Here is a 16,874-nt window from a genome sequence, read left to right on the forward strand (position 1 = left end):
TGGGAACTTTTTGTGTGGTGGGCATAGGTTATGTTGAAACGGGAGGTTGCATTCCCCCAGATCTTGTGAGGACGTCTATCGATGAGTCTTCTTCAGTCCAAAAGTCATCCATGGCGTACGACACAGAAGGTGGAGATTCTACTATGTCTTTTAAATAGACGTCTTCTTCATCACTGTCCCAAACTCCATTAATGGTTGCATCGTACTCTTGTGGAACTTAGACTAGTTTTTTTTCATCAATCATTTTCTGAATTAAATCCTTAAATTTAAAACAGTTTTCGATAGTGTGACCCCCTGGTTGATGATACTGACAGTAATATCTAACTGTCCTTTTCAATGATTCGAATGGTCTCGGTTCGAGAGGTTTGATCTCGCCACTCTCGGAGAGCATTTCGAACATTTGTGCATATGGGATCTCAATTGGAGTGTAAATTCTATTACTCTTCTTGGGTTTTTCAGTGACTTGTAAAGGAAAACACTTTGCCCCATAAGTCGTTCTCATGGGTGTGAATTCTCTCTTGAGTTCATCTTTCGGGAGTGGGACCTCGTCATATTTCTTTTGAAATTCCTTTATAGCTTTGAGAGTTTCATGTAGCAAATGCGACCCTTCCATCATAGATAGTGTAAGCGATTGTATGTCTTCTTTACTTGCCGGTTCTGGAAGGCTATCCATGGCGTCGAAGAATATCTCCTCGTCTTCTTCAATGGCATGGATTTCTTTGACAGGTTTAATGAGAGACGAGAGGTCAACCTCGTTTTCCTCATCAGAGATAGCCAAGGCATGAGCGAGAGGTGCATTATCAATGTTTGGCTTCTTACTGGCATGGGGCAATGGTAACTTGTTGTTATAGATTAAGTCTTAGATAGCTTCCTTAAGCTTCCAGCTGTTTTCGGTGAGATGGCCCCTACCTTGGTGATATTTACAGTGTGCATTGGGGTTCCAATTAGCCGACCTCTTTTCGACTGGTGGGTCCCCAAATGGTCCAATAGGACTTATAAGACCTTTTGCATTTAATCGACCAAATGCGGTGTCATAACTCATGCCAATAGGAGTAAAGTTTCTCCTAAATGGTTTCTTTTGTGCTTGATTATTCATAGCAAGGACTTCACCTAAATTAAAAGTGCTAACGTTGTTTGAGTGGGCGGTTTTGGAAGAAGAAGGATTGTCGTTCTTCTTTCCTTTCCAGCCACTGTTGGAGTTATTGTTGGCAGCTTTAACTTAGCCAGGTCGTCTTCATTATTGATTCCAATGTCATAGACAACCTTGAAGGTGTGGAGATTGTTTTGATACTTGTAGACAACCACGGTGGCTGGAAAGGAAAGAAGAGCGACAATCCTTCTTCTTGCGAAAACGCCCACTCTAGTAATAATGTTAGTACCTTTGACCATAATGATGTCGTAGCCATGGATAATCAAGGACCTAAAAGGAAACCCAGGCGAGAGTTCACACCCATTGGAATGACCTACGATGCTACTTTCGATCGTCTCTACGATCGAGGATTAATCAAACCTATTGGCCCTACTGAGGATCCAACACCAGAAAATCGATTTTCGAGATGGAATCCAAACTCCTATTGCAAGTACCATCGAGGAAACGGTCATACTACTTATGAATGCTACAGGTTTCAAAATCTCATTCAAGATCTCATAGAAGCAAACAAGGTCCCGTTGCCTCTAGCTAACGAGAAGACTGGGTGATGATGAAGCAACACAAGACAAGAGGCGAGCTTCAACGACAAGATTTCGTGACCTCTTTTTCTTTTTTTTCTTCTTTTTTTCCTTTCCCCAATAAGTCTAGCATAGGCACCTTAATTTTATAGGATTTTTTCCTTTTTCTTTTTTTTAATAATAAAATGAGCATTTATTTCTTTATATATGATCATCACATTGCATTGAATTAAAAAAAATAAAATAAAAAAAAATCAAATAAAATAAAAAAAAATCCATGTCAAGCTAAACACAAGGTATACCAATTATTTGAGGCACCCCTTGTAGCCACATCACATTACCTTTCACTCTTCAATTATACATCCTTTTTTGGTAAACCGCTTTGAGCCTCGTCTAACGATAGACCCTTCTTTTCTCAACCTACATCTACCTAACCTTGGGATGGGATGGTGTGCAACTTATGCAATTCTAAAGAAAGCTTGAGCAAATTCAAAAGAAAGCAATAGCAAAAAATAAGCAATAATAAAAAACGAAAACAAGTGTACAAAAGGGTAAGTGTTCCAATGTCTTTGATATGAAAGTATCTTCGATAAGAACACGTCTCAGATTGCCTCTCTTATCGAGTGCTCGGTACCGTGCCTGAGAAACATTAATGCCAAGTGAGTGATAGACCGCATGATCGAGATTGCCCACACTTATAAAAATAAAATAGATGCTAAAGCAAAAGATAAAAAAATAGCTAAAAAAGAGTAGAAACTCAAGCATAAATATAAAGATTCAAAAGCGAGGTTGCACACCTTGGGGGCTTATCTAGGGTCTTGAGCCTTTATCCCCTTCTTCTTCAAGCCTTTAGCCTAACCACGTTACAACCCTTAAAAAGACCTTTTTGAGGTATACACCCACTTGTGCGAGGTTCGGGTAGAGCCACGTTCGGCCTAATTCCTAACGGATACGTAGGCAACCTCACATCGAGGTGCGGCCGTAATAAACATGCATTCATATTCACATTGACACACTTACACCGTGATCATATCAAGGGATCTCCAATGCTCATCCCTATTCACTTAGAGCTAGAATTGGGGGCTTGATCCCTACATAATTAGCTTACCTAGCCTAAGAGTCACCATCATTTGACTCTTTTCAATAATATATTTTTCCACACACTTAGCTCTTGCGGCCTAACTTTAGTGTCACTATCACACACATCACGCATACATGACCAAATATACTTCCCTTAGGAACCCTTTGTCATGAAATCTTAACGCTGAAGCATGCTTCATCAAAATCAATCATAATTGTCATTGCATCACGAAGTATGAAGTGCTTAGCCTCCGTGCCTAAGTTACCTAAATACTTTCATCATTGATTCAACCATTGAGATAGCCTAGGATGGGTTAATCCTTGAACCTTGAGAGATAGTATCAAACAACATTTGACTAAGCTCATTCAACATGCATCTTCAAACTTTTGATTGTCTTTTTCACGTCTTTTTTTTTGGGAGAAAGTCGGTACCCTCCACAAAAATGACGGAAATTTTTTGCTTTTCTGCATTTTCGAGTCGCACGATCACATTACAATGCACACACGAGTCATGTACACATTGAGTCATGTCGTGCCATATCACTTTGATTTGAGTCTAACACATGTGTCATTACACTTCGAGTCGAGTCAACCTCGAGTCAGTCAAACATATCGAGTCAAGTTTATACCTTGAGTCGTGTCAAGTCGATGAGTCAAGCAACATTAAGCCTTAGGTCAACTCTAAGATAATTAAAGAAATTGGAAAAGTTCTATAGTCAAAAATAAATACAGGTGTAACAGAATAGGGAAGACCCTACTCCAATTCTTGGCGCCAGAGATATCTCAGCAACGACAGAGCTCGAAGCCTCCCAGAAAGGTGATTTCGACCTCATGCAGCAATTTCGGGTTCCTTGGTACGCCAGTTAGCCCCTATAAGCAATTAGTAGTTTGCTCGATTACAATCGTAGTAAGTGATTGACCTGACAAAAAATCGTATCACTTAGCTTAAGCGCCTAAAACACTGGCTCATTATAATCGGTTCAAAAGCAAGCACTTAAACGACAATATTTCCAAATATGGTTTATCGCGCATTCTTATTAAACGACAAAGTTTTCCAAAAATTGGATTGTCATCCCCAACTGACAATATTTCCAAAAATGGAATGTCGTGCATCTTCTTCAACGACAATTTTTGCAAGATTGAATTGTCATCTCTGGCAAAGTTTCCAAGCGTGGATTGTCGTGCTCCTTCTTTGTTTGGCAATTTTTTCCAAGTTCGGATTGTCATCGCTGGCAAGTTTTCCGAAATTGGATTGTCATACACCCTGTTCCCTATAGCAAAATTTCCCAAAGGATTGTTGTAGGTTTCTATTCATCATAAATATCGGCAAAAGTTCCTCAACGTGGATTGTCATTCATTTCAGTAAGTGGCAAATTTTCCCGAAGTGGATTGTCGGTCGACTCTTTTTTGCAAATGTTCCAAGACGCGAATTGTCAATAGTGGCAATATTTTCCCAAAAGGATTGTCGCATAGCGTTGGCAAATTTCCAAGGTGGATTTCTTTCAAGAGTTATATTCCAAGATGTGGATTGTCAATCGTAGCAAAGTTCTTATGAAAGATTGTTACGAAGCATTGGCAACTTTTCCAAAAATTGGATTTTGGCAAATTTTCCGAGGTACGTATTGTCGCTTCATCGTGGCAACATTTCCAAGGATGGATTGTTACGTAGCATTGACAATTTTCCCTAAATCGGATTGTCATACATCATACAAGAGTTGTGATTGGCAACTATTCCCATAGAAAAGAGGATTGTCATCACAGCAAAAGCACCGACATACTGGTTCACAAGCAGCAAAGCGCCGACATACTAGCATGGCAGCATTAAGGATTAAAAAGCAGTGATCTTTTAGAAGACTATCACAGCGGGAAAAAGAAGCTCTTTGTTCAGAACGTCAAAGCAACAAAGTGGCATTCCCTAGCTTGCGGAAAGTTGTCACAAAGAACTGGAGGTAATTTCAGGCGAAGTTATCTTCGATCATATTCCCTCAGGCATGGAAGATGGTCATAATGCGGATGAGGATTGTTTCAAGAGAAGCAATCTTCGATAGTATTCCCTTGGACGTGGAATATTATTAATGCGGATGAGGATTATTTCAAGAGAAATAATCTTCGATGATATTCCCTAGGATGTGGAATATTGTCAATGCGACTGAGGATTATTTCAAGAGAAATAATCTTCGATAGTATTCCCTAGGATGTGGAATATTATCATTGCGGAGGAGGATCGTTTCGGGCGAAGCAATCTTCTAATTTGGAAGCAGTTACAGGCGTAGGGGTTTTCAAGCGGGATGGCATTCTCTAGCTTACAGGAGGTCATCAAAACAATCGGTTACTTTCAGAGACGTGTGTTCGACGGTGCAAGATACGCGTTTCTTAACTCTTTTATCTGTTTAACTAATGCTAGTTTTTCAGGTATCGGTGTTACAAGATTGATTTAGGATCGCAGAAAGTTCTGAATCATTCTCCGTCCCTATCGCTACTTTGACTTTCGTTATCGAAACTTGCGTTTCTCCAAACTCAGTCAAATTGGGGGCTTCTCTAGACACCCATTTGTGTCTCCCCAAAACCAAACCCAGTGATGAGTACCTTTCACGTCGAATCATAATCGAATGAAACGAAAGTGTGGAAAGTCTAGTGTTGCGGAAAGTTTTTATTTCCTTTCTCTTCTCTTTGTTTTTGAAAACTTTATTTTAAGAAAACAGCCAATCCAGTTTGGTTGGTCCATGATATGGGTCCAACAGTGGTGTAGTTGGATGGGGCTTGACAAGACCTTTCCAACGATATATTATAAGCCCAATTCCGATGAATATTGAAGAAGTTATGGCCAAATAACCAAACTGGGCCCGATTTGAGCTTTATGTAAGGCCCAATGATCTTGGGGAGGGCCTAATATGATTTATCATTCCTAATGCAATTAGGAATGGTTTTAGTCTTCTAGATTCTTCTAGAGGGTTCTTTTCATTCCTAATTCAATTAGCATTGATAAGTTGACTTTGTTGACTTTTAAGAGTTTTAATCAAAATCAAATAGCATTTTCGAAGAAATTATTTTATTTTATCCTCCAGTACGGTAAACTTATCGGATTTTGGAAAACGCGTTAAAATTAAGCTTCGCGTCCAAGCCCAGGCCTTGGCGCCTGGAACCAGGCCTGGCGCCTGGGCGGCCTGGCGCTAGCCATTGGCGCCTGGCGCCTGGCGCCAGCTAGCCAGGGTTGGCACCAGCTCTGTTTCCTGAGCGTCAGACTCTGTTTTGTTAATTCATCTTTTTTGGCTGATTTTCTCTATAAATATCGTATTAAAAACTCCGCTTTCAATCATCATCTACATCTATCATTCACATGTTTCCCTCAACAATTAGTTTTAATTAGCATTCTTTCATTCATCTCCCTCATTCATCTTTCCTCTAAACTTTGGTTTTCTTATACAAAATTCCGCCTTCACAAGATCTAGAAACACCTAGCCATATTCGAAGTTTCCTTCGCCCTAGACGTGAAAGGTTTTAATTTCTGAGGGTTTAGTCCCAAATCTCTCTTTCAATTATTTTAATTTAGTTGTTTGTTTATTATTTTCCTTGAAGTTACTAACGTGTGTATTTTGTTATTAGAAAGAGATACGAAGCATCAAAGTAAGTACTTTAATTGGTTTTAATTTATATTATGATGTAGAAATCATGTTTACATTGTTATTATGATATTCCTAGTATCATGTCTAGGGTAATTTTAATATTAAATATGATTGTTGCGATGCTTCCTATGTTCTTCCTAATATTTATGATTGTTAGTATCATGTTAGGGTTAAAGATTTGATTTTTATGGCTTAGTGACATGCTAGGGTTTGTTATTAATCTTGTTAGTATCATGCCTAGGATCTTGCTATTTTTATTATGCTTTAACATGATTATGAATATTATTATTGTTATTAGGATGATTATTATTTTAATTATGATTTATGATTGTCATGATTATTGTGATTATGATTATTATTTTTATGATTATTATTATTATTATTTTATTGTCATGATATTGATAATTTATTATTTATTGTTATTGCTTAATCACGCCTTTTATGCATGTTTAAAGGGAATTTGTACTTGTAATCACGCTTAATGAGATAATTAATTATCTTGTTAGGGTTTATTATGATTATGATTCAAGTGATCGCCAATAATAGTTTATTTGTGCATTATATTCAACCAACATAGATTAAACAGGTTTAGGGTAATCCTATTGATTGCATGTTAATTAGAAAGCGCACATGAATACGATCAGAATAAAGTAGAGGCCTATTATTAGGGCAGGTTCAGTCTCTTTTAGGTTGGATTTGTACCTTCAACCCTCGAACCCTTATTTGGTTCATGACCTTATGGAGTTGACGATCTCTTGGATCGTTAAGGGGTGTAACCTTCACCTCGTGAACGGTTTACAAGTTCCTTAAAAACTTGTTGGCGACTCTTTTGCTCTATCTTCTTCCCTTTTGGACGCTACCGTACTTTAGTGTATGATCAGAGTGGGGTTCAAGTTAGTGGGATTTTAAAGGCTTGAAATTATTCACTACACTCCCCAAAACCAAACCCAGTGATGAGTGCCTTTCACGTCGAATCATAATCGAATGGAGTGAAAGTGTGGAAGGTCTAGTGTTGCGGATAGTTTTAATTTCTTTTCTCTCCTATCTGTTTTTGAAAACTTATTTTAAGAAAACAGCCAAACCAGTTTGGTTGGTCCATGATACGGGTCTAATAGTAGTGTAGTTGGATGGGGCTTGACAAGAGCTTTCCAACGATATATTATAAACCCAATTCCGATAAATATTGAGGAAGTTATAACCACTTTACTAAACTAGGCCCGTTTTGAGCCTTATATGCGGCCCAATGATCTAGGGGAGGGCCTAATATAGATTTATCATTCCTAATGCAATTATGAATGGTTTTAGTCTTCTAGATTCTTCTAAATGGTTCTTTTCATTCCTAATTCAATTAGCATTGATAAATTGACTTTTGTTGACTTTTCAGAGTTTTAATTAAAATCAAAGAACATTTTTTGAGGAAAGATACGATTTTATCCTCCTGTACGACAATTTTTATCTGGTTTTAAGAAAACGTGTGATTTTCTGAATCAGCGCCAACCGCCAGCTGTAGCGCCTGGCGCTACGCGCTGGCATTGGCGCCTTGCGCTAATGTTGGCGTCTGGCCTAAATAGCCAGCGTTGGCGCTAATTAATTTTTATGTGCGCCAGAACTCTGTTTTGATATTTTATCTTTTTGGCTGATTTTCTTTATAAATAACGTCGTAAAAATTCCGTTTTCATTCACCAGTTTTCATTAACAATCAATAACCAGTTTTCATCTATAATCTACCAATTCTTTCTCTCTCTCTCTCTTTTCTAAACTAGCCTTTTACATACAAAATTCCGCATTCGCAAGATCTAGATACACCTAGCCATATTCGAAGTTGCTTTCGCCCTAGGCGTGAAAGGTTTAATTTCTGAGAGTTTGGTCCCAAATTTTTATTTCCATTATTTAATTTAATTGTTATTTTATTATTTTCCTTGACGTTACTTACGTGTGTATTTTGTTATTACAAAGAGGTACGAGGCATCAAAGTAAGTGCTTTAATGGTTTTTATTGATGTTATGATATAGAGTTCATGCTTAGGTTGTTATTATGATTCCTAGTATCATGTCTAGGGTAACTTTAATATCAAGTATGATTAAAACTATGATGCCTTTTATGTTCTTCCTAATATTTATGATTGTTAGTATCATGTTAGGGTTAAAGATTTGATTTTTATTGTTAGTGACATGCTAGGGTTTGTTATTAATCTTGTTAGTATCATGCCTAGGATCGTGCTATTATTATTATGCTTTAACATGATTATGCTAATTATGGTTATAATTGTTATAATTTATGATCATGATTATTTTAATTATTATTATGATGATTATTAATTTTATGATGATTATTATTATGTTTCTTGATATTTATTATTATTGCTTGATCACGCCTTTTATTCATGAGTAAAGGGAATTTGGTACTTGTAATCACGCTTATATAAGATAATTAATAATCTTATTTAGGGTTAATTTGATTATAATTCAAGTGATTGCAAATAATAGTTTATTTGTGCATTAATATTCAACCAACATAGATAAACAGGTTTAGGGTTAATCCTATTGATTGTATGTTAGTCCGAAAGCGCACATCAATACAATCAAAATAAAGTAGAGGCCTATTATTAAAGCAGGTTCAATCTCTTTTAGGTTGGATTTGTACCTTCATCCCCGAACCCTATTTGGTTCAAGACCTTATGGAGTTGACGATCTCCTTGATCGCTAAGGGGTGTAACCTTCACCTTGTGAACGGTTTACAAGTTCCTTAAAAAACTTGTTGGCGACTCTTTTGCTCTATTTTCTTTCCCTTTGGATGCCACCTTAATTTAGTGTATGATCACAGTGGGGTTCAAGATAGGGGATTAACGCTTGAAATATTCCCTACAGTTTTTTAGCGACTTTACTGGGGAGGATTTCTATTTTAATTCCTAAAATTTATTTTAGCAATGATTTGAAATGAGTGGATGAAACTCGAAAAGTTCTAAGTATTTCTTGTGCGTAATTTTGATTAACATTATTGTCATATGCATAAAAAAGATCTCATTGGAAAGACCATCCGTAATGAGTTAAAAACATAGGATTTTACACGTAGGAAATTTGAGAAATATCTTTCATAACTAGGACCGAAATAACACTCCGCGAAACTGGAAAATTTTATCGAGCATAAAAAGCTACTGAGGCATGTAGGAATTAGCGTCAGCGAACAGAAGCTGGCACTAGAGATTTAACTGTAGCGCCAGACGACAGCTCTGTCGCCAGGCGCAACAGCTAAATCCTGGCGCCAACCTCCATTTGCTGGCGCCAAATTCTTCCAATACCGAGCCAGAAATATGTGCTCTAATTTCGACTAGTTTTTCGCATTGTTTGCCCAATCCTTATTCCTAATTGAATTTTTTTCTCACTTTTCTGAAACCCATATGTGTTCTACATATGGACAAAACCCTCAGGGAATTCATGCTCCATCTACCTGATTGAACGCTCTGAGCAACAAAGGGTACATCCGAGAATGTTGAATTCGCCAAACCATGGAAGCGAGTTTTTTTAAAACTCGCGGTGTCCCATCCACTCGCGCCAACCCTTCACGCTTAGGCTTCCACGCGGTGCATCTGGACAATTAACCATGGACCCTCTATTGACTAAACCATATCCCGAACTTTAGGGAACTAGAGCCTTGGTTAGGTTGCAAACTCATTGCATCATATTGTGCCTACTTGACTAATAGTGCATTATTTGTTGTGCATACATTTTATGTTTCTCTTAACCGTTTGTTTGACTTGTGTTGAGATTAAATAAATTAATGACTTATAGAACTTTGCCTAATTAATTAATTGATTAATTAATTTGAGTAAATAAAGTTTAATATTTTAATCAGAATTGACCTAGTACGACTTTAGGCATACCCTGTTGATTAATAACACCGAAAACAGTCTCAGATTGAAGCTCCAACATTGGCGCCAAAAGATGAGTTGTAGCGCCACTTTGTGGGGTGTGGCGCCTGGCGACAGCTCAGTCGTCTAGCGCAACACTACACAGTGCGATGCCAGTCTTTTCGTTTTGCCGACAGTTTGGATTATTGGTCGAGTCATCGCCTAGTGTCTAATTAACCAGTTTGCTAATTAAGTCGGTTAAATTTCGCAGTCAATAACACTTTGTTAAGTCATTAATTGAGTCTAGTCACATAGTCTAACCACATGGTCAAGACACGAGTCTTAACATATTACCTACACTCACTAGTCTTAGCACACACTTTGAGTATATGTCACCATGACCATGTCTTAGGTTCATGCATGAGTCGGTCTTTTCCGTCATTTGAGTTGGGGGTACATTCTATTCCTAATTCTTCATATCATTTTTCTTCACATTCTATTCCAATGTTTCTTCACTTCCTCCATCCACTACATAATGAATAAAGTTTGAGTCAAATAATTAACAATAGATATCCCCAAATTCCTTTTCCACAGTACTTGGTCGAGGAGAGAAGGGCGATTAATCAAGGACAACCTCTTTATTCAAGTCTCACTTTTTGATAAACCAATTCGTCAAAAGAGGAAGGCTAAAAAGATAATGGCAAGTCAAGAAGAGGTCAATGAACTTAGAAATCAATTGAATGACGTGACTGAGGTGTTAAAGGCTTTAACCCTCAAAATTGATGACCCTGTGAAGCAACAACAAATGACCCTCATGCAAGAAAGTTTGAGCAAGCTATCTAGTGACTATAAATTTCAGGGCATGAGTTCACCAGGGGTCTCGCTTGACAAGGAACTTCTTCCGCATAAGTTCAAAGCCACTAACATCCCTATATTCAAGGCAACAGATAACCCTTACTTCCATCTAAGAGCTTTCGAAACTATAATGAACATTAAGCGTATCGATAAGAAGGTTTTCCCCTCTCTGTTCTCTCTATCTCTTGAAACTGGTTGCCAACAATGGTTCTTCTCCCTTGAAAAAGAGAAAACCTCTACCTGGGAATCGATAGTAAACGCTTTCATTGATAAGTACAAGTGTAATATTCAAGTTGAAACCGACTATAGACAACTTGAGATGCTAATACAAAAAGAGAATGAAGGCTTAACTTCTTTCTTTAATAAATGGAGGGAAACTTCCGATGAGATGATTGAGGTGCCCACTGAAAAAGAATCTGTGAGGATGTTTATCAAGAATCTCCAAGAGAAGTATTCGAAGCATTTAAAATATCAAAACAATCTGAATACTTTCTAGGCCGTTTATGACATCGGAATTGAAATCGAAGATGACCTCGCAAAAAAAAAAGCTACTAACAATAGTAACCACAGTGGCTGGAAAGGAAAGAAGAACGATAATCCTTTTTCTTCCGAAAACGCCCACTTTAGTAATAATGTTAGTACCTTTGACCATAATGGTGTCTTAGCCATGGACAATCAAGGATCTAAAAGGAAACCCAGGAGAGAATTCACACCCATTGGAATTACCTACGATGCTGCTTTCGATCGTCTCTATGATCGAGGATTAATCAAACCTATTGGCCCTACCGAGGATCCAACGCAAGAAAATCGATCTTCGAGATGGAATCCAAACTCCTATTGCAAGTACCATCGAGGAAACGGTAATACCACTGATGAATGCTACAGGTTTCAAAACCTCATTCAAGATATCATAGAGGCAAATAAGATCCCATTGCCTCTAGCTAGCGAGAAGATTGGATGATGTCGGAGCAAACAACACAAGACAGAGGGAAGTTTCAATGACGAGGTTTCATGACCTCTTTTTTTTTCTACTTCTTTTTTATTTTTTCCATTCCCCAATAAGTCTAGCATGGCACCTTTCTTTTCCCTTAGATCACTTTTGTAGATTCTGTATTTATTTTCCTTTAATAAAATGAGCATTTATTTTCTTGCATATGATCATTTCATTACATTGCATTAAAAAAAAAAAATCCATGTCGAATTAAGCACAAGGTATACCAATGATTTGAGGCACCCATTGTAGCCACATCATATTACCGTTCACCCTTAAAATATACAATCCTTTCTTGATAAACCCCTTTGAGCCTCGTCTAACGATAGACCCTTCATTTTTTCAACCCATATTTACCTAACCTTGGGATGGGATGGTGTGTAACTTATGCAATTTCAAAAAGGCTTTAGTGAATTCAAAAAATTAAAATAGCAAAATAAGCAAAAGCAAAAAATAAATACGAGTGTACAAAAAAGGCGAGTGTTCCAAAGTCATTGACATAAACATGTCTTTGATATGAACACGTCTCATATTGTGTCTCTGTCGAGTGCTCGGTACCGTGCCTGAGAAACATGGATGCCAAGTGAGTGATAGACCGCATGATCGAGATTGCCCACACTTATAAAAAAAAATAAATGCTAAAGCAAAAAGAAATAAAAAAAAGAGTGAGAAACCTCAAGCATAAAAATATTAAGATTCAAAAGCAAGGTTGCACACCTTGGGGGCTTATCGAGGGTCTTCAGCCTTTATCCCCTTCTTCTATAACCTTTAGCCTAACTACGTTTCAACCTTTAAAAAGACCTTTTTGAGGTATTCACACACTTGTGCAAGGTTCGGCTAGAGCTACGTTTGGCATGATTCCTAACGGATACGTAGGCAACCTCACATCGAGGTGCGGCCGTAATAAAATTGCATATATTCACGTTCACATACTCACACCGTGATCATATCAAGGGATCTCCTATGCTAATCCCTATTCAGGTAGAGCTAGACTTGGGGGCTTGATCCCTACATTATTATCTTACCTAAACTAAGAGTCACCATCATTCGACTCTTTTTTTAAAAAATAATAATAATAATATCCTTCCACACACTTAGCCTTTGCGGCCTAACTTTAGTATCACTTTCACACACCGCACAGATACATGACCAAATATACTTTCTCTTAGGAACCCTTTGTCATGAGATCTTAACACGACGCTGAAGCATGGCTTATCATGTCAAAATGCCCAACATCACTCATAATCATCATTGCACATCGAAGTATGAAGTGCTTAGCCTCCGCGCCTAAGTTACCTAAATACTTTCATTAAAAAGTCAACTAGGATAGTCTAAGATGTTACAATCCTTATACTGTGAGAAACAACATTTGACTAAGCTCATTCAACATGCATTCGAAAAACTTCGATTCCTTTTTCGTGTCTTTCTTTTTTCGGGAGAAAGTCGGTACCCTCCACAAAAATAAAAAATGACGGAAAATTTTTGCTTTTTTGCATTTTCGAGTCGAATGATCACAATACAATGCACACACGGGTCATGAGTCACACGTGTTATTTAAATTCGAGTCGAGTCAACCTCGAGTCAATCACAGAGAGTCAAGTTTATACCTTGAGTCGTGGCAAGTCGATGAGTCAAGCGACGTTAAACCTTAGGTCAACCCTAAGATGATTAAAGGGATTAGCAAAGTTCTATTGTAAAAAATAAATACAGGTGCAGCAGAATAGGGAAGATCCTACTCCAGCACCAAATGACAACATCTAGCGTCTGGCAGCAGGTTTCAGCGCCTGACTCTAGATCCCAGCAAATCGTCGACGTACTGGCATAACGGAAGCAAAGTTCAAGCGAGCTTTAGAGATCGGCAACCGTTGGTCTTCAAGAATTCTTCTTCAGAATATTATCATCAAAGCTCTTTTGTTCAGAGACGTGTTGACCTATCATCAAAGCTCTTTGCTCCAGAGATGCGTGGGCATATTATCAAAGCTCTTTTGTTTAGAGACGCGTGGACATTCCTTTCAAGCTCTTTTGTTGAGAGACGCGTGGATACATCATTAAGAAGTTCATATTAAAAAAATAAAGAAGCTCTATTTTTCAGTGGCGCGTGAACATATAAAAAAAAAAGAAGCTCTTTGTTCAGAGACGAGTGAACATCGAAACAGCAGGATGGCATTCCCTAAATTGTTGAAAGTTGTCAAAAAGCAATTGAAGGTGATTTCAAGCGAAGTTGTCTTTGATCATGTTCCCTTAGACGTGGAATATTATCAAAGCGGAAGAGGATTGTTTCAAGAGAAGCAATCATCGATGGTATTCCCTTGGACGTGGAATATTATCAAAGAGGAAGAGGATTGTTTCAAGCGAAGAAATCTTTGATGGTGTTTCCTTGGACCTGGAATATTATCAAAGCGGAAGAGGATTGTTTCAAGCGAAGCAATCTTTGATGGTATTCCCTTGGACGTGGAATATTATCAAAGCGGAAGAGGGGTGTTTCAAGCAAAGCAGTCTTCTATATTGGAAGCAGTTACAAGCGTAGCAGTTTTCAAGCGGGATGGCGTTCTCTTGGCAGGAGGTCATCAAAACAACATAATACGGCAGAAAATTGGTTAATTTCAGAGACGTGTGCTCGACGGTGCAAGATACGCGTTTCTTAACTCTTTTATCTGTTTAACTAACGCTATTTTTGTAGGTATCGACGTTACAAGAATAATTTAAGATCGCAGAACGTTCTGAATCATTCTCCGTCCCTATCGATACTTTGACTTTTGTTTTCGAAACTTGCGTTTCTCCAAACTCAGTCAAAGTGGGGGCTTCTGTAGACACCCATTTGTGTCCCCCCAAAACCAAACCCAGTTATGAGTACCTTTCACGTCGAATCATAATCGAATGGAGTGAAAGTTTTGAAGGTCTAGTGTTGCGGATAATTTTAATTTCTTTTCTCTTCTCTCTGTTTATGAAAACTTATTTTAAGAAAACAGCCAATAAAGTTTAGTTGGTCCATGATACGGGTCCAATAGTAGTGTAGTTGGATGGGGCTTGACAAGAGCTTTTCAACGATATATTATAAGCGCAATTCCGATGATAATTGAGGAAGTTATGGCCAATTTACTGAACTGGGCCCGTTTTGAGCCTTAAATGCGGCCCAATGATCAAGGGGAGGGCCTAATATAGATTTATCATTCCTAATGCAATAAGGAATGGTTTTAGTCTTCTAGATTCTTCTAGAAGGTTCTTTTTATTCCTAATTCAATTAGCATTGATAAATTGACTTTTGTTGACTTTTCAGAGTTTTAATTAAAATCAAAGAACATTTTTTGAGGAATGATACGATTTTATCCTCCTGTACGCCAATTTTTATCTGATTTTATGAAAACACGTGATTTTCTGAAACAGCGCCAAACGCCAGCTATAGCGCCTGGCGCTAGCATTGGCACCTAACGGTAATGTTGGCGTTTGGCGCCAATAGCCAGCGTTAACGCTAATTAATTTGTATGTGCGCCAGAACTCTGTTTTTTGGCTGATTTTCTTTATAAATAATGTCGTAAAAACTCTGTTTTCATTTACTAGATTTCATCAACAATCAATACCCAGTTTTCATCTACAATCTACCAATTCTCACTCTCTATCTCTTTTCTAAACTAGCCTTTTACATAAAAAATTCCGCATTTGCAAGATCTAGATACACCTAGCCATATTCGAAGTTGCCTTCGCCCTAGACGTGAAAGGTTTAATTTCTGAGGGTTTGGTCCCAATTTTCTATTTCTATTATTTAATTTAATTGTTATTTTATTATTTTCCTTGAAGTTCCTAACGTGTGTATTTTGTTTTTAGAAAGAGGTACGAGGCATCAAAGTAAGTGCTTTAATGGTTTTTATTGATGTTATGATATAGAGTTCATGCTTAGGTTGTTATTATGACTCCTAGTATCATGTCTAGGGTAACTTTAATATCAAGTATGATTTAAAGTATGATGCCTTTTATGTTCTTCCCAATATTTATGATTGTTAGTATCATGTTAGGGTTAAAGATTTGATTTTTATTGTTAGTGACATGCTAGGGTTTGTTATTAATCTTGTTAGTATCATGCCTAGGATCTTGCTATTATTATTATGCTTTAAAATGATTATGTTAATTATGGTTATAATTGTTATAATTTATGATCATGATTATTTTAATTATTATTATGATGATTATTATTTTGATGATGATTATTATTATATGTTGCTTGATATTTATTATTATTTCTTGATCACGCCTTTTATGCATGATTAAAGGGAATTTGGTACTTGAAATCACGCTTATATAAGATAATTAATAATCTTGTTTAGGGTTAATTTGATTATAATTCAAGTGATCGCCAATAATAGTTTACTTGTGCATTAATATTCAACCAACATAGATAAACAGGTTTATGGTTAATCCTATTGATTGTATGTTAGTTAGAAAGCGCACATGGATACGATCAGAATAAAGTAGAGGCCTATTATTAGGGCAGGTTCAATCTCTTTTAGGTTGGATTTATACCTTCATCCCCGAACCCTATTTAGTTCAAGACCTTATGGAGTTGACGATATCCTGGATCAGTAAGGGGTGTAACCTTCACCCTGTGAACGATTTACAAGTTCCTTCAAAAACTTATTGGCGACTCTTTTGCTCTATCTTCTTACCCTTTGGACGCCACCGTACTTTAGTGTATGATCACAGTGGGGTTCAATCTAGGGGATTAACGCTTGAAATATTCCCTACAATACTTGAGATGTTTGGAATATTTTTCTTGAAGGTTTTTGATAAACAACCTTACAGACTCTTTTTCACTTGG

This window comes from Chenopodium album, chromosome 2 (assembly GCF_948465745.1).
Source record: "Chenopodium album chromosome 2, dcCheAlbu1.1, whole genome shotgun sequence".
NCBI lineage: Eukaryota > Viridiplantae > Streptophyta > Magnoliopsida > Caryophyllales > Amaranthaceae > Chenopodium > Chenopodium album.